Source organism: Chlorocebus sabaeus, chromosome 14 (assembly GCF_047675955.1).
Source record: "Chlorocebus sabaeus isolate Y175 chromosome 14, mChlSab1.0.hap1, whole genome shotgun sequence".
Classification (NCBI taxonomy): domain Eukaryota; kingdom Metazoa; phylum Chordata; class Mammalia; order Primates; family Cercopithecidae; genus Chlorocebus; species Chlorocebus sabaeus.
Genome location: NC_132917.1, coordinates 58,740,162 through 58,759,325, shown reverse-complemented (window position 1 = coordinate 58,759,325; position 19,164 = coordinate 58,740,162). Strand labels below are relative to the sequence as shown.

The following is a 19,164-nucleotide window of genomic DNA, read 5'->3' as shown; positions in this document are numbered from 1 at the left end:
CATATAAAGCTAATGTGGGACCCTACTGTATTTCTAGATCCCTTCAGGATTGAGATGAAACCAGCCAACATCATCCAATTAGGAAACACTTCAACCCTCTCCCTCCGAAATGAGTTTAATTCTCTGTTTAAGACAGGTTAGCCGGGCGCGGTGGCTCACGACTGTAATCCCAGCACTTTGGGAGGCCGAGACGGGCGGATCACGAGGTCAGAAGTTCGAGACCATCCTGGCTAACACGGTGAAACCCTGTCTCTACTAAAAAATACAAAAAGCTAGCCGGGCGAGGTGGCTGGCGCCTGTAGTCCCAGCTACTCGGGAGGCTGAGGCAGGAGAATGGCGTAAACCCGGGAGGCGGAGCTTGCAGTGAGCCGAGATCCAGTCACTGCACTCCAGCCTGGGCGACAGAGCGAGACTCACCGTCTCAAAAAAAAAAAAAAAAAAAAAAAAAAAGGACAGGTAAAGTTCTTTTTCTTTTTTCCTCTTAAACTAATAACTTTCAAGTCAGTCTGTAACTATGATTAGCATATCACATGACACACACTGCCAACATTTTTTATTTGGAAAAACTCTGTGTGTCCTTTGGCACTGTTTTGCTTGTTGGAATTTATAAACAAGTAGACAAGGCTGGAAGGTGAGTATGATCTCATGTTAGATGACCAAGGAATTTTCTGCACAGTAATAAAATAGTCCTCACCACTCCACCCCTGCAACAGAATAATTTTAATGACTTATACATTGGTTTCACCCTCAAATGTTTTTGTAATATATAATCTCCATACACAATGTTAATATTAAAGGGAATTTGAGTGATACTTGAATAATTACTCTTGTATTAACTGAAAATGAGTTAATGGAATAACGCTTTACTAATGCAGGCATTAGCTTTTTCACCTTGGAGGACCAAGCTCATTCTATGCCACATTCCCTTGTTGACTTAGTTTTGTAATATTCACTGAGCACCTACCTATGTTCATTCAGTTGAGATTCCTTAAATTCTGCCATTCATAGGGAAAATCACTTCCTAAAGGTATCTGAACGCACAAGTATTGTCCAGCCAAGGAGATTTCTGATAAACTCTCTCTCCTTATGGATAGTTTGCTGAATAGGTCTTTCTACACAGAACTGTCAAATTGCCTCACCAAAAATTAGCTGGGGAAGATCTGGTTATTTATTTCACACACATTTACATGAATTAAATGCATATCATATAACACATTGCATATAATAACCCTATAGAGGAGATATTATTATCTCTGCCTTAAATGTGAGGAAATTAAGAAATGAGAGGTTAAACATCTTGCCATAGTAGGTCACACGGTATACGAAGTAGCAGGTATTCTAAGAAGCAGAACCTGCATTTATTTAGAGGTAAACATAACACTAAATTTATTATTACATAAAAAATCAGTCCACTTTAAAAGCCACTGTACATCTGATGTGACTTTAGGGTTTGATTGCAGAATTCTCTGCAATAGGGTTGTTTGGGATGTAATTAACATGACAAACGAGAGAAAGACACAAGTTTAGCAAAAAGCTCACTTTGAGTGGATAAATTTCTCTTTTTCCTTTTTTTAAATGAGAAAGGCTGGATAAAAGGCACATGAAATAACTGCTGACTGAGTGGAGCTCTTGAGCTAAGGACTTGTGCTGTGAAAATTCTACTTTGTCTAGCAAACACTATCAAACAGAAACCTTGAAAAGGGAACATTTATGTTTCTCATTTTCTTAAAAAAAAAAAATCAGCTCTAACCTCATGACTTCCCTGACAATGCTAAAAGTCACAGGTGGTAGGAGGAATATAGAAGCTAGAAGCAAGGCTTCTACTCCTTGAACAGTCTCTCATTCCCAGCATCTTAGTTTAGCTATGGATGCTGAGTGAATGCACAGACAACACAAACTGAGGCGTCTTTAGGCAGTCCGTTCAGATGAGTAACTCAAATCCTCTGCACAAGCCCCTCCCAGGGTAAAAGTCAGGAATTTCAGATTGCAATCCCCTAAAACAAAGCCAGATAGAACAGGTGACTGCATACAAATACCATGATTTTTCAATCACGGTCATATCTAAATGAAAAAGTCAAACACAGTGATTAGTATTAATATGATTTGAACAGAATCGTCATTCCAATTGTTTCAAAGATGCCGTGGTTTAGGGGTGGTTTTGCGGTGGGCTTTGGAGTAGAACCGAACATTCTTCAAATGGTAACTCTGCAATCTACTGCCATGTAGATTATTTTACCCCTCAGAGTGACTGCTTTTCTTCTTGTAAAATAAATGTAATTCTTATCTCTTGGGATTTGAGAGGATTTAATGAGACTACACAGTAACACATTACTTGGCATATAGTGGATGATGAAAAAATGTGAATTTTATTATTGTGTTAAAAATGTGAATTTTCGGATCCTCCAATAAGTAGATGCCAAGATGAGATTCAATGTGCAAGAAATTTATTAGAGGATATGCCTGTGAAAGAAAATGAGGAGAAGGGCAGGAGAGGCTGGGGGAGCTTTCAGGCCATGATGCAAGTCTGACCCCAGGTGAAGGAGAGAAAGGTGGAAGGGTGGAGGAATCCTAAATTGCCATACATTTCTAAGGAAAGTCTGTCAAGGCCATCAAGCAGTCCTAGAGCCAAATTCGCCCATCAGAGGATCCTGCATCTCCAGAAATAGGCCTGCCTCAACAAAGATGCCAGGCTTATTCACAGGCTGGGAGCAGCCTGTGGGAAGCATAGACTCGCACTGTGATGAATTTCCAAGGCAGCAACTGAAACCCTGGGTCACTCATGTTCCTTGCAGTCAGATAGGCATGTTCTTGTGGTCACCACCAGTATTATTCAATGCAGATTCTTTGGCAAACCATGTGTTATTGTTTCTGAAAAGGCAAAAGTGGGCAGAGAGAGAGAGTGCGTGCGCAGTCGAGCACAACAGTACACATAGATTAGGAATACAAAGATACGATCTGGGCATCTTTTAGGTTATATGTTTGTTTTAAAAATGGAAATGAAGTCATATGGATGCAAAAGGATTCCATATGAAATTCTAAGATGATTCTCATTCTGATTAAGAGCAAGTTATAAAAACAAACGACTTTTAAAAACTAGTTTTAATAAATCTTTTCCTATTTAGAGCTGACGTTCATGAACAATTGATCATAGGTTTCCTTAAAATTTATTATTTTTCTTTTTCTTCCTCTTTTTCTTTCAGTATACACAATTAAAAGGTTTTCGGCTTCTTTTTGGTCTTGTTAGAGAATCCGAGAAAAACCACTGATCTTCTTCATCTCTAAAATGTATAGATATCCATACATATTAAAGGGTACAATTCCAAAGAGTTTATGGGCCCTTTAAGGCCCATCAAAGAAACAGTGCTTACATTTATAAAGCTATTAACCTACATGATTTTAAACTATTTTATAATTTTTGGACTACATACTTCTGTGGATTAAGATAAACAACCAGTTATTGCTATCGAGACCTCTGGCTTTTTAAATTCACAATCTCAGTGCACACTAAGGCCTCATTCATCCAAGCTAACCTGAATGGGGAGAGTCTATGTGGCTGCACGTTTAAATACATAAATAAAATGCGTATTTGTGCGAGAAGTTTCTTCTTATTCCTTCTCTTCTGCATACGATATGCCCAGTTTGGGATAGAGGTTCACATGCTTAAGTCAATTTGATTATGCATTAGGTCTTTACTTTTAATATTTTTAAATTGAATATTATACTACAGTTGTAGGTCTAGCACTGTGAGTTCTGATACCTCACATTTGGCTTTCTTTTCCTTAGTGAATGTGTGTTTTAGGCTCTCTTCTCCTCTTAGTAGATGGGCATGTTCCCTCTTGCTTTCCATAGCTCATCAATGTATCAACCTTTCCAAGAGAAATGATAAATTAGAGAGACAAACTGTGAAAAAAAAAGGGACGGCTCTCATAAAAATTTGGTCACACGCTGAATTCACTTGAGCCTGTATTCTCAGGCAGAAGCTATGTGAAATTCAACATTCATCACACAACTGGTGCTGGACCCACACAATACCTGTGCGCGATGGGGTGAATTCATTATGTCTCAGGAAACTGACTCTTTCTCTAGCAATGGATGTCTTCAATTACTCAGTCTCCAAAGTGCTCGCCCAGCCTCACAGTCTCAACTCTCTATTTCCTTTCTTTTGGGGGTTACAGCCAACACTTCAACTTGGCAGATTTTTCTCTAGTTTAAAGAACACGGTAAATGACAGAGGTCTGGAATAATGTATTTCCTCCAAAGCTGGTGACCAATTAGTTGCTTGCCATGGACTGTCATTTCACTGCTCTGAGTGCTGTGTTCTTGTAGCTTAGTGATAGACACACTGTTTATTTTCCACTTAGCAGTCTTTGCCAATACTCCAAGTCCCACACAGCTGCCTTGATGCGCTCTCCTGGATAGCTCATGACAAGGAAAAGATAAAAGGTATGTGTGGCAAAATGGTAACCCTGAGCAAACTTATCTAGGGTGCAAAGCAAAGTGAATAGTGATTTTACTACCTCACCTTTTTATTTTAATGCTTTTCAATGAAATTGTGGGAAATGCCAAGACCATGAGGTTAATGCTCAGACATAAGTACTGAGGCTAAAGACTTTGTGAGGGTTATTAAGCTGTTGACAATATGAGAATCAGACACATTCACCACTGGTTCAGTAATTGTCTTTCATCTAGGAGCAACTTCCCCTCTCCCCCCCCACCCAACTTTTATGATTCATCATATTTATTTTTCGTTTCCTCAAGCAACATCTTTTATTAGTTGCACACTCACTGCAGAAATTTAATTTCTGCAAGAGAACAACAAAGCAGTTGATTATTATTATTGAGAATCTGGTACAACATCGAGTGAAATAAAATCTATAAGGCATTAAAATGACAGATTAGGCGAGAGCTGTATTCATTTACAAGTGTTAGAACATCATGCTAATGCCTCACAAGCACAACATAAAATGAAAATCAACTCTTTCATGCTGCTTTACGAACAAACGCTGCAAAGCTCCCAAGAACACAAGCCAGAGCCTCCATTAAAGAGGCAATGTCCTTTTGTAGTTTGCTCATAAGTTCATCCTTGACAAACACAAATAAAAACACTCCTCTCTTATGCACAGCCAGAAGCGCTCCCTGCTTATCCCTTGGTCATCCCAAACTAAACACTGCTAATCCCAGTAAGATTTAAAGAATTCATATGCACCTCATTGTTTTTTAATGGAGAGTAACACTTCATTTATTAGGCAAACTCTATTCTTTATATCCCACCTGGAAACCAAAGAGAAAGCGGAAAAAAGGGGCCCAAGAATCAGCAATTCAGGGTTATTATTCCACAACATCAAGTTCCCATAATTTATATGTACTCTAATCATTCAGAGCCTATTAACTCTTACTTTACACACAATATTAATGCTTTTATGTCATGAGCTGCAGCTCAATGCAGATAAGAAGCAAATTACAAGAATGCTAGAGATCATCAGGCTAAAACCTCTAAACACTAGACTGGTTATTCTGGTAAGAAAAGAGCCACAAAAATATAATGGACAGAATGTCTCAAAGAATCTTCAAGGCCACCATACCTGGGGGTGACATTGCTCAGAGAACAGAGCAAATAAATTCTGTTTATAGTATTAACACAAGCCTTCCAAAAAGGACTAAATGAGTTCCATATTCTCTTTTAAGTATGTAAAACAGTTCAAAGGAAAGTCCATCAAAATTGTTAAAATACTTGAAAGGTAAGTTTTTAAGTAAGGAAGCCAAAATTTCACATATGCAGATCAATTGATTTTCCAACAATATTGTATAAAAGTGGATTGCTCATATATGCATATATATATTTGGGAATACATCTAATGTGCTTTACTATATATTACTGATTATATGTGTAATTATTCATAGGCTAGATAAATGACATAATTTATTTGTGAACTTTTAGAGAGTCATCTCAGATTCATTTACTATTTAATTCTCAGAAAGCAATTTCAGATGTTAGAGAATTTTATCCTGGAAAAGAGAACATCAAAAAGTTTCATTTCTGGGGTTCTACCATGGGTGGCAATTAAATAATGAGGATCATCAAAGTGACCCTATTAAATATCTCCTCCTAAGACAGTAGACAGAAGTGGCTAACACAGTACAGGGTATGCAAACTCTCATCAACAATATGTCAAATATCAATTTGCATGCTACACCCATTCCTCAGGTGGTGCCAATGAGATATGCTGACATCTGTATGTCACACATAACTCCTAGAGCAGGGGTCCCCAGACCCCAGGTTGCAGACTGGTACCTGTCCATTGTCTGTTAGGAACTGGGCTGCACAGCCAAAGCTGAGTAGCAGACGAGCCAGAGTTACTGTGAGCTCTGCCACCTGTCAGATCAGCAGTTGCATTAAATTCTCATAGGAGCACGAACCCTATTGTGAACTGCACATGTGAGGAATCTAGGTTGTGTGATCCTTATAAGAATCTAACTAATGCCTGATGATGTGAGGCAGAACAGTTTCATTCCAAAATCATCCCACCATCCCCCATTTCTGGCCCATGAAGAAATTGTCTTCCATGAAACTGGTCCCTGGTGCCAAAACAGTTGGGGACTGCTGTCCTAGAGCATGTATGATATTTCCATCCACTCTCTTTCCCTTCAAGAAAGCATGTAGGAATATTAGTAAATGGGAATAAAAATTTGACTTGCTACAATTTATTAAAAACCTAGAAAAATAAGCCATAGAAGGATTCTGCTATTTTTATTATCAATAACAAATTTCTATCCACAGCTTAGATATTGAGGTGGGGGAGGGCTGATAGGGAGGAAGGAGAATGTGGGTGGAGCAGGAGGCCTTCCACTTCTAGCTGTGTTGGCTTGAGCAACGTACTTTCACTTCTAAGAACTATAGGATCAGTAATGAAGGAACTGTGATAGAGTTCCTACCTTAGATGTCTCACAAAGTTTGTGAAAGCTAATTGCAATCATATGATGTAGGAAAGGTACTGTAAAAACATAAGATAGTATTCATGTCAAATACAGGGCCCTGACTTTCCATAGTCTTTGTATCAAAATTTCTTCTCTTACAGGCTTGTAATTTCCAGAATTACAACAAACCCCCATCACTTTGAAGATAAGTATGAAATCGTGTATGCCTTGTACCATACATAAGTGTCCTTGGAATTAATGATGCAATCTATCCTACATGATGAGGCAAAGAATGAACTGGCAAAGAATCATCGAATCATGGATTTTACAGCCAGAATACAAGTCTGACAGACATGAGCTAAAATGAAATGAGTGAAAATGTGAAGGAACATCAATATAGGTGGTACAAAAGGATCTCAGGCATATGGTTGCACCTAAGTTGTAATAAAGAAGCAACCATCCCCTGAGGTGGGAGGAGAAAAAAAAAGAAAGAAAGAAAGTGAAAACACATGAATTTGAGCTCTGGTCTTGTCCCCACTGACTGGCTTCTAATTTCTTGAACTTCACCCAGGCTGTGTGTCCAACAGACCACATGGTGATTGCTAAATTGCTCAATGACCACAAGTTACAACCATGGGGAAAATATTCATGAAAATTAACATCCCATTTAATACTCACCATGCTTCCAGCCAACACTTTGTGTACCAGAAAGTCCTCTAACTGGCTCCAAAACTTTTCAATTCCTGACAAATGCACTGGCCCCTCTCCAAGGAGCTGGGCAGCAATCTGTGCTTTATGCTGGTGTGTGGTGGTGGCAGTACCACTGGTGGGAGAGCCCGGAGGTGGAGGCATTCTTCTCAAGTAAGAAAGATCTGAAGACCAGTGGCCTTGGGGATGCACCCAGGCACCAAGAACTCCAACTCAGCACAGCAGGGGGCAGGTTCTTAACTGCTTTCAATTTTCCTAAAATGAAGGGCATATAATAAAGTCTGGATCTATGAAATAGTAACAAATGTTTGATTAATTTTGTTCATATTAGAAATGAACATTTACATTTACAATGATTTTTAGAGTATTATTTCAGAAGATTATGGCATCTTTGGAAGCAAATCTTCTAAACTATGAATCCTTCAGGACTTTCTTAAAAACAAAAATGACCACACTAATAAAATTAGTCTTGTCTTCTTTGTATGAGCTTGCGCACAAACTCTGGACTTTCCTACATCCTTCATATCACATATACTTTAATCGTAACTCTATGCCATTAACTTCAAAAAACTGTCCTTATCCTATTAAATATACACTGGGGGGACCATACTTGTTAGTGCAGTCACTGCATGTCTACTCTTCCTCCCACACACACATCCTTTTCTTAAGTATACTAAGAAAATGTAATTATTTGCATTCTTCAAATATTCTCAAAATTCCTTTACATACACATTCTCAGGAAAAGGTTGGTTTTCAGGGAAGGCTGAACACAGTCAAGACCCATTTGACTCAAGGCCTGATTTTCTTTAGGCTGTGTTATTTTCTCTGAAGTACTAGGTTTGCACAAATGATTGTTACCAATGGCACAACCATCAGGTAAAGTGTGGGGTGGTGTCTTTCAGCTTTTCACATTCTCTTGGGTCTTGTCTGGAGTTTTGCACGTACAATGTATTCATCCTACATAATGTACGATCACGATGATGGCCCAACATTGTAAATCTCACCTATGCAGGCATAATCATGTCTATATTTGGAAACAGAAAAATCTAACTAATGTCAAAGGTGGGATATTCCAGCTGCCGCTTTTCTTTCCTCTTACAAAAGAAAATACAGGATGACAACTGTATGAAGATGCAACTGGAAGCAGGAAAACTTTGTTTCACTCCTGCCTCTGGAATTAGCAATGTGACTAATACTGGCCACGTCATATCCTCACTGGCACTCACCTCTAAAGAAGCATTTAGAGTTGATAATTTCCAAGGTCCCTTTCATCACTTAATTCCCAGCTTAAGATAATCTTTTCACCATCTGAAAGACAAAAACATCTCCAGAATATCCAGGTCCTCCACCACATTTGGAACACTGGCCAAGAAAATACTATGGCTTTGTTCCCATGAGACCAATGTTGAACGTATCTAGATGTTGAAAATCAAAACATTTAGATGACTGATTGACTTTCCACTTTAACTTCTTTTTTAATGTTTTGGTGTTATTTAGAACAGCTCTGAGAACATTGCCAAGAGTTTCTTAGTCTCTTTCAGATCCTTGTACCCCCTTTCTTAAAGGTGTTTAGAAAATAAGGGCTCTCTTAGTGGCCTCTGTGAAGTCTCATGGTAACGGCAAGCCTAAGTGTAAGAGGTCCTTCAGGAGCCTACAAACAGCTTGCTTTCATTAAAGTGTGGTTCTCCAGCACCATGCAGTGATGACTCAACAGGCCTTATACCAGCAGAGCACCATTTTTGAAGGAGGCACATAAAAGAACCATGCTGTCCAAGTAAGCACACCTAAAACATTCTAGGTATGTAAAATAACCAACAAAGAGTGTTCTGAATCATAGTCCAAACACCATCCTTTAAAAGCACCATAAAATCAACCATCCACTCCCACAACTAGTTGTCATAGACATGATCCCAGTGCTTGATGGACTTTAGGACAATAGACTCATTTGATGATCTCCATGCTAGGATATGTTGTAGAAATTTTCAGTGAGAAACAAAGGAGGGATAAATAGGTAATAAGTTATTAAACATGTTCTGATGAAGCTAGCTTATTAAGTGAATATAAGAGGCTGTTCCAGGAATGTAAATAATTAAATCAAAGATAAAATTAGCTATAGTAAAAAAAGAAAGTGCTCTGTTTTGTGGAACCTCTATTTCCCTTTACTTGGCTTTAATGGACTGGTGAATTTATCCATTATTGACCTATAGCCATGGGGCTCACTTGCTTAAATTACATATAAAGACAGCCTTTTATCACATGGGAATTGGAGCAGATATCTATATATCACCTGTGGGACAGGTGATAAAAATGGGATGCTTAGAATTTGTACTCTGAAAACAAAAAGGCTCAAATTGCAATCTTTTTTCCTTCTTTTTAACTCTGTAACTTCGTACAATCTATGAAACTCTTGGTGCCTCAGTTTCTTCACCTGTAAAATGGGCTAACAATTTCTATGACACATTGCTTGATAGAGCTTAGACGATATATGTTAGACAGAGTACTTTGCACTTACAAAATGTTTAATATGTAGTAGACATTTAAATTATCACTATTTAGAAGGTTAAATGTATAGTTGCCTTACAGAGTAGTTAAGGTACTGGGGATGGCATATTTGTATGTAAATTACAACCAAATAAAGTCTCGTTCTGGATAGAAAGAAGTGACAGGCTCATGTCCAGGTGGCATTTGTATCACAGGGTAGCTGAGGACACAGAAAAACAAACCAGAGGCCCAGAACATTGATTGACAGACTAGCCCTCAGCCCCTAAAGAGTAATGGCTTCAAGGATTCCCCAAACATGGTTTCTGGAGTCTGAAAAACATCAACCAAGTATGTGGAAGGAGTAGAGAAAGTAGAGGAGAGAAAGGAGTCAGCTACTAGCTGACTCCTGGAATGCGATCATCCCAAATCAGACTAGTAGTACAAAAAAAGAGTCAGTATGAGGGGCAAGATGTGACGTACAAAATGAGACGACGGGAGCACCCGTGCTTTCCAGGAAAGCTCCTGAAATCATCTCAGTGGTAGATGGTTGATGGTTGAAGATAACCAGTGAGTCTTTTTAGTTAGACAGCATTAGAGGCCTGTGCAAAGTAGGAAATGAGAAAAAGTGGTCTTAAGTCACTCTGCAGAAAAACTTTACAGGAATTTTCAGTTTTCCTCCGGTAGGCTTGGAGGACTGAAGTAAGGCTGGAGACTTGAGGGGAGAACAGATGCTTGTCAAAAGATTACAGCAGGAAGAACAAACCCCAGTTTAATGGTCAGGGACTGAGTCCCAGGGAGGATACACACTGCAATGAGGATGTTCAAGTAACTGTAAGAGCAGTGATGTCACATGGTCAATTTAAAGATGTTTTCTCTTCTGTGCTATAATCCCTCTCCACTACTGGGACATCATCAATAAATGCATATTATGTGTAATAACTCAATTTTGTGGTACTTGAGAGAATGATGACAGTACTCCTTAGCATAGCCAAGCATTGTGAAGAGAGTTCAGAGAAAGCAAGAATTTAGGGTTTGAGGTGCCTGGGAGAATATAGCATTACCTGTTTCCAAGTCTCTGGAAACCTTGGGGAAATCCATAAATTGGGGGTTGGAGCCACTTTAGTTTTTATCTTAATGAACAGAATGTCATATGACTGCTGAAAGATGTTTGTGGATCTCTAAGAGTTGTCTGTTTGGACAAGGGTAGGAAGTGGTGTTGCAGGATGAGAGCAGTTCTCATCCACTGTGAAGTTTACTATGAAGGTCTCCTGATGTCAGATGTCAGGGTATACAGGGTCAAGGATGGAGGTCTCAGGAAGGCTTTTTGGGAAAGGGGTAAAATGAACCCGAACAAGCCTAGAATAGATACACGATGGACCCTGATTTTAATTCGAGTTGAGTAACTCAACCACTTCCTAATGACAAATGCATTCTTTTGCTCAACAGTTTGAATGTACCTACCCTCTCTTGGGAACTCCACCGTGTCAGGAGCTTAGTAGTAGAGTGGAGAGGGCATAGACTTTAGAGGTGGAGACCTGGGTTTGGATCCTGACTCTGTCACTTGCTAGCTGTGTAATCTTAGACACCCAGTGAACCCTCTGGGCCTCAGTTTGCCTATTTGTAAAATGGGAAGATATTCTCCCAATGTAGGGTCTGGCGAGATGTAGCACATTGGTTGTGCTTAATAAGGGACAGCTGAAATGATTTCTCTATAAATGCCATTCTAGTCTACCCTGTGCACAGAGCCCTGTACCAGCCACTATAGAGACGTTCCAAGTAAGACATATGACCTCTGCCTTCAGTCAGTTCCAGTGAGCTAGAGATGAAAAGCCATCTACCAACCCCAGGATCGTAGAGGGGCAGGAAGTCATCATTTTCCCTTCTGCAGCAGCTTTCCTCAGCTTTGGACTTTGCTTTGGACTTCCTTTAAAAACATCCTTTATAATTCTAGCAAAAGCTCCCAAACATCACTGTTTGCTATATAATTTTTTAAATATGCAAAAATATTTATCATACATATTTTATAAAAGATCTATGAACTTTAAAGTGGAAAAATAATTCTAAGTGGAAGGGAAAAAGAGCCATTTAAAGGCACAAGATTTAAAATAAAACTTTAGAAATAGCAGTGTAGGAGGGCTTTTTAAAAACATCATTTTAGGCTGGGTGTGGTGGCTCACGCTTGTAGTCCCAGCACTTTGGGAGGGTGAGGCGGGCAAATCATGAGGTCAGGAGATCGAGACCATCCTGGTTAACATGGTGAAACCCTGTCTCTACTAAAAATACAAAAAATTCGCCGGGCGTGGTGGCAGGCACCTGTAGTCCCAGCTACTCAGGAGGCTGAGGCAGGAGAATGGTGTGAACTCAGGAGGTGGAGCTAGCAGTGACCCGAGATTTCACCACTGTACTCTAGCCTGGGCGACAGAGTGAGTCTCTGTCTCACAAACAAAGCAAAACAAAACCAAAACCAAAAACACGTCATTTTATTTAGTATTTCTTTGAGAAAATTAATGATCTGAACAAGGAAAAATATTAGCACTTTTTTGACACCTTCCTTTGCACGCTCAGAGACTGTGTTGTCAAAGCCGAATATTACAAGAACATGCCGTGAGAAATAATGCACCAAATGTGCCTGCAAGAGGGAAGGTTGTCCCCTCAGGGTCCTGGACTTGGAAATCATCTGATGGCCCCTCTGAGGACACACATCAAGGCCCAAGATGGTCTTTGAGCAGGGCAAGGGTCAGCGGGGAGAAGGGTCTCATGTGCCACTTGCCATATAATTGCAGACACTGGCATTCATTCGTCAGCCTGGGCAAGGAGGTGGGGAAACACATTGTGTGGTCTCATTTCCTTTGGCTTACCAGTCCCCAAATCACTCTCCCCAGAATGTCAGCTTTACTTACCAGAGCCATGGTGAAGGGCCTGAATCCATGAGGGAGAAGAGTCACTGTGGCTCAATGAGAATCCTGTTGACCAGAGACCCAGCCTAGGCCACACAGATACTTGGCACAGGCTGGTTCTCTAGGGCTCTGAGGACATGCTAAGATCCCCAAGTACAGAAAAAAGGCCTGGCTCTGCCATGCCAACTCTGTAGAGTGACACACACATAACAGGATGCAATGATTGTTGTTTCAATAGCCATGAGAGCAACTATTATATTCCATCTGACTAATGGTGCTTTATTTTTTTCTGATGCTTTTTGGACAATTTTATTATGTGAAAGTAGACTAAGCTTGAGCTGGAACCTTTCAAATCATAACATGGCTCAGAGAATGTTGTCAAACACCATGACTGCACTGATATGTTCATTATCTCCACATGACATGCTGTGTATTAGGTCAGACCACATGAAATTGCTATTTTTCTAGATCTCATCTGGTCAAATATTGGTAATTTCATATGGCTCATTTAACATCTGTTTGTATGCCAATATCTATTTCTCACCCTAAAGTGTAAGTGCTGTGAGAGTAGGGACTTTGTTATGTTTACTGCTGGATCCCTGGAACTTAGAACAGTGCCTGACACAGAGGCAGCATTCAAAAATATTCACTGAATGAATGAATACGTGAATTCATTGATTTCTAGTGAAACCCTATTATGTGCCAGGCACTGTGCTAAGAATGAGGAATATATGAAAAAGACAGTCTTAAAGAGCTTTGAGTTCTCTTGGGAAAAATAGATTTAAATCAGTACCTAAAAAACTAATAGGCAAACACTGTGACAAAGGGTAATGCAGGATGCAAGGAGAGGAATGAATGCCAGTGTCTGCAATTATGTGGCAAGTGGCACGTGGGGCCCTTGCCCTGCTGACCCTTGCGCTGCTCAAAGATTATCCTGGGCCTTGACCTGTGTCCTCAGAGGGGCCATCAGATGGTTTCTAAGTCCAAGACCGTGAGGGGACAAGCTTTCCTCTTGCATTAGTGGGTCCTGGCCTGGATTGGATTGGTAGGGGAGAAGAGAAAGAGGGCTGAGGTCTGGGTTCCCAGTCAATAAAAACATTAATATTGACATATGAAAAGGGAGAATTGGGTAGGTGAAAACAGAAGCAGAAACAGTCATAAAAGCATAGTCAGATTTCTGACGTCAGACATGTTAATGTACAGCTCCACCAACCACAGAAAAACCAGGAGCATTAGCCATGTACCTATGAGGTTGGCTGAATGAACCAAAGTATACCTTTTAGTTAAAAAGTAGAATAAATCAAAGGTATGAAAAACCAGCAAGACTAATCGGTAAATAAATAGGCAAAAGAATCTTTGCCAATAAGGGCTGTAGTATTGTCCTAAGGATGAAGTGTGCTTTTTTATTTTCTTTTGACTTCTTGTTTACCTTACATGTAAATGTAACAGGAACTAGTGTTTGACCAGTTTTGTGTCTATTTACTGTCTTTACATTTAATGTCTGTCTCTGCCTATTTCTCTCATTCCAAACACTTTAGAAATAACAAAGATTTTCTGAGTTCAGTGAGAAAATCGTCACTACTGCTAGCATTTGTTCTATCAAATGCATTAAATAGAATGCCACCTCTGGGTAGGGTGGAGTTTATAGTCTGTCGTGGATCACATAGCTGACATTGCCAATAAGTATAAGAAATGATTTCAGGCTCCATCATTGTCACCCTGGGAAGAGAGCACAGTCCTGCAGGTCTTGCAGTTACACAAAGAGGGCCCTCTAGAACGTGGCTGCATTTAAAACAGAAAAAAGAAAGTGTAGAAGAATGAAACACTTTGGCACGTATTCCCCAAATGCAGATAATTTCTCTCTAGACTTCAGTGTTTGCTCTTCTTCTTGCCATCCTTCTTCTACTCCAGGTGATCAGGAGAAAGATCACATTGTCTCTGAGTTCAAATCCCAAAACTATTTCCTAGTCATGGCTATCCCAGGCTGGCAAAGAAAAGAGATACTGTCCTCACAACCTTGCATTGCTTCCAGGCCGGCCCTTTCCTGGAAAGGCATCCAACAGTATAAAAAGCAGCTTCTTCACAGAGCAGCTTCAGCCCCGACTGAGCCTTTGGGAATGGAATGCTACAAATTGTGGTGCTTCTATTGTATGAGCAATTCAATGGGCATTTCATTTCCAGTCAAAATCCAAACTAGTTAAAGTCAGCCTGTACCAGCTGCCTTGCTGAGAAACAGCAGCTTGCATTAAAATTACAATTATATTGTTTTGCCATGTCAGAAGCAAAGGTTAAAATCGTATCTTGGCCGGACATTGTTTCTGTAATATTGGCCCTCTGCAAAGCTGCCGTGTGGATGAGCCCAGAAATGATGTGAAATATTTCTAATACAAATTTTATTTTTATGTGAAACTATTCAAATGCTGCTGTACAACATGAACTACCTGAACCAAATCAAATCCTCAGGTCAATTCCTTCTTCCGAGTGCTCCTTAGATAACAAAGTCTTGTTCTGCGAATCTGTTCAATATATTAAAGTTGATTCACTTGGACAGTGTGTAAGATATAATACATTAATCTGGGCCATTTCAATTTCTGAGGCTGGGACTATAAAACTGGTGTGCTGCATATCTAATTTTTTTTGAATACCTGATTTATGCATTCCTCTGATGCCGAGTGTCGATGGTATGGTGGATGCGGCTGCTACATTAACAACGGGCTGCATCAGCACTCAAATCTTATCTTGTTAAATCAGACAAATGTAGCTCAATGAAAAGGAAGGAATAAATGCCTGGGATGGTTGAAAGGAGTGAATTTTAATCCTGTTTGTTAGGGGACTTTCATGGTTTGCACTGGATGACTAAGGGGTGGGGGGGGTCCCCTGGAGACTTTGGGTACCATGATTTATATTTATATGTAATACATATAATGTACCTAGAGCACACATATGAAAATATACACCTTATACAAATCAGCACACACCCTAACAGCAGAAACAGTGCTGCAAGATGCAGTGTCTATATTTTACAGATGCTGTAAAATCTCTATTAGATAGACAATTTATAAAAATGGGTCTCTTTTTAATATTTCCATTACAAGTATAAAAACTGCTCCTTTGTGCATAATTCTCTATATTTTTCCATCAAAAAGAAGTTACCATGAAGGCTAAATACCAGGAGGATGGAATAGCTTATCACAATCATTATAAATACGATGTTTTCAGGAACTTTTGTGGCACGCTGAATACTGCTGCCATTCTATAGACAGACAGTATTAATTCTCATTGAAGGGAAACGTCCCTGTGTTTGCACAATCAACAAGACCTTTAGAAATTATCTTTGTGCTATAGGAGAAGAAAAGTTTTATCCCTGCATACAGCACAAATGACCAAGGCATTTATAATAGATGAACTAAACTTTAAAAATAAATTATTAGGGAGGACCCTATACTGCTAAACTCTAATTTAAATCTCCTTCTCTTAAAATATCCATAGAGTTCAGCTTCAGAAAATAGAAGTCAATCAAAATCTTTCACTGGCTCAAGGAAATATGTTTGGAAGCATGGGAGCACCACAACAGAGCTGTAAACATGCATTGCCTATTAACATGTAAGTGTCACAAAATACAACAATTACAGAAGAGGCCAAAGTGGAGCTAGAATTATTTAATTGGCTCAAAGATAAACTTGCCTGGTCAGTGACACTTTGGAAACATCTTATTTAAACATAAGTTCAGTTGTGCTTTCATTGGCTTCTCCCTTTCCTTAGTGTTTAATTATACAAGGTATATGTGTCAAGGGTGAGAGAAGATGAAATCTTATAAACAAGAGATACACTCACACCCGTCTCTTCCTTGTGGTGTTAGATTTCCGAGATCTGCATCCACTATCTGCAACATTGCTATTAGTTACAATGGTCAGAGCTGTGACATGCAAACATTGAAGACGGCAACTGATTCATACATATGACCAGATGAACTGGTCAAAGCTTTCATACATGTTTTAGAAATACAGAATGTTATTTCTGGGAGAGACCAGAGAGAGCCTCTTGCCAAATCTAGTCATTTTGCAGATGAAGACATCCAGGCCAAGAATTTTAAAAAGCCTTGGCCAAGTTCAAAGCCAGGGCTAGACCCAAGTCATCTGATATTCAATTCAGTCCATTGCTTCTTGATTGCACCACAAATCCAAAACTTCCCACACCTCAGGCAGCCCCCACTCCCTGAACAATAGCCTCAAGCCAGAGCCCCTCCCTTTTATACAAATCAATATTCCCTAGACTTCTCATTAGCACTAAAATTTGGACTACATGTTTCTGAAAATGTCATGAAATCTCAGCTCATGTGAGCCTTATCTTAACAGTAGTAAATTGTGAGTCATGTTTGGGCAAGATTCGAAGAATGAAAACTTGAAATAATTTAGCTCTTAAAAGAACAAAATATCTTCATTATCCTCTTTAGAGGACTCAAAACATGGCTTTAATTTGATAGCATGTAAACATGTCTTTAAAGGAATCAATAGAAAGTATGGAGGCAGGTAACGCCAGCAGAATGGAATCCAGGAGCGTGGGCCATGATAATACCTGGTTCAGGGAGAGCACAGTGGAATGATGGAAATGGCAGGGCGAGGGTAACATATGCTTCTGCTCAGTGCAGAGTGCCAGCCAACCTCTCTTGTGCAGTGAACACGTGATGAAGTGTGTAGAACAAATGAAAAAGTGACTTTCAAACTGGAAAACAAAACAGGCTCCTTGCTAGTCAGTCAAGTCGTTTCACTGAAGAGCTCTTCCAGGATTCCCCACATTGCTGAAAATGAAAAGAAAACGCCCACTTTTCAGACCACAGACCAACAAGTCACCCAGCAGGGGAAGCCTCTGACCCTATGACAGCTATACTCAGTGGGCCATCGGTGGCACAGTAGGGGGTACCCTGGCTACAAGAATGGTCTGGAGCTATGAGGGACCTCAGCCATTTTCCACATTTTGCCCTTTCTGAGAGAAGTTTAGGGTCACAGAAATGCATAGTGCTTGAGGAAAATGTAGATGGGATGGAGGCAAAATGAACAAATCAGCCAGGTCATTTTGACTGCCAAAAGGAAGGCGAGATCTGAAGCTTGAATTAAGACCTTCATTAGTACACATGGGATGCTGCAGACGTATTAAGAGCAAATAATGTGAGATCGGAGCCTCACTAGATGCTTGAATTTATGTCAAAGTAGCTCCATTACATATGTGTTCCCCAGGGTCAGACTACATTAGCTAGTTTCCTCATTCCACATATGATGAACTAAAGAGTCAATGGAGTGTACTTCAAAAATGCCTCTATAAAACATGTGTGGAGTATCCATGGAACTTAGGTTCAGTTTAAGTGTGTGTGCATGTATGCATATTGCACGTGTGTATGTGAGAGACGAGGAGGGGGAATAAGACATAAAATGTCTCTAAGGTCACAGAACACTGACCTCATTGGCGGGGCTAATTTGATTGTGCGGGAACAATAGCACTGTACTCCTTTGCCAGCGAAGTGCATGCTAATTATGCGATTTGCCCTTGATAAGACCTTGGTGGGTCATTCAGCAGTTGTGATCTGTCACTGACTTCTAATCATGTATTATCGTCTGGGTGAGTCAGAATGGGACCCTAAGCTTTCTGTCTTTACAGCAATGTGGCACTCTAATTACCTTATGCCAAGTGGATATGCAGCTACTGAATTAAGTGATCAGTGCGATTGCCTTCAAAATCTTCTCTTTCTCCTTTGTGTTGCTTCACGGCAATTTACATTTTAAGATGCCATGAAGCTTTTGGTGTGACTGAAAATGCCACTCTAAAAAATAATTATTTTATTTTAAATTTAAGCAGGATAATATTAAATTCATGCCATACTAGTATCTTATCTTATTTCTGTGGCATAAAAGCAGAAGCTACAATAAGAATCCTGTGAGTAAACTTGTTGAAAAGCACCATGTTGGAAGCCTGGCTTTTGCTTTCAAAAAATAAAAATTGAAAAGGATTGGGAGTGGTTTGGGGGGTGGAGATACTCTTGAGATTGAGAGGACTTTCTAAGGCCCTTAAGTTTTTACTGTACTAATAATTTGCACTTAATAAGCAGACTTTAACATTAAGCATTATTTTTTAACTTTTAAATAGAATTCGAGATCCACCCAAGGGCTAC

The 19,164-nt window shown here is 39.7% G+C and overlaps 1 long non-coding RNA gene across 1 annotated transcript in view; it reads right to left on the bottom strand.

Moving 5' to 3' along the window:
- The window catches only part of LOC103220217 (uncharacterized), a 184,660-nt gene that overhangs the window by 101,280 nt on the left and 64,216 nt on the right, over positions 1 to 19,164 (bottom strand). The window contains exons 2-3 of the long non-coding RNA XR_005243345.2: positions 8,850 to 8,931; positions 7,594 to 7,878 (exon numbers count right to left, since the gene is read on the bottom strand). This is a non-coding gene — a long non-coding RNA (uncharacterized lncRNA). The remainder of the gene's footprint in view (positions 1 to 7,593; positions 7,879 to 8,849; positions 8,932 to 19,164) is intronic.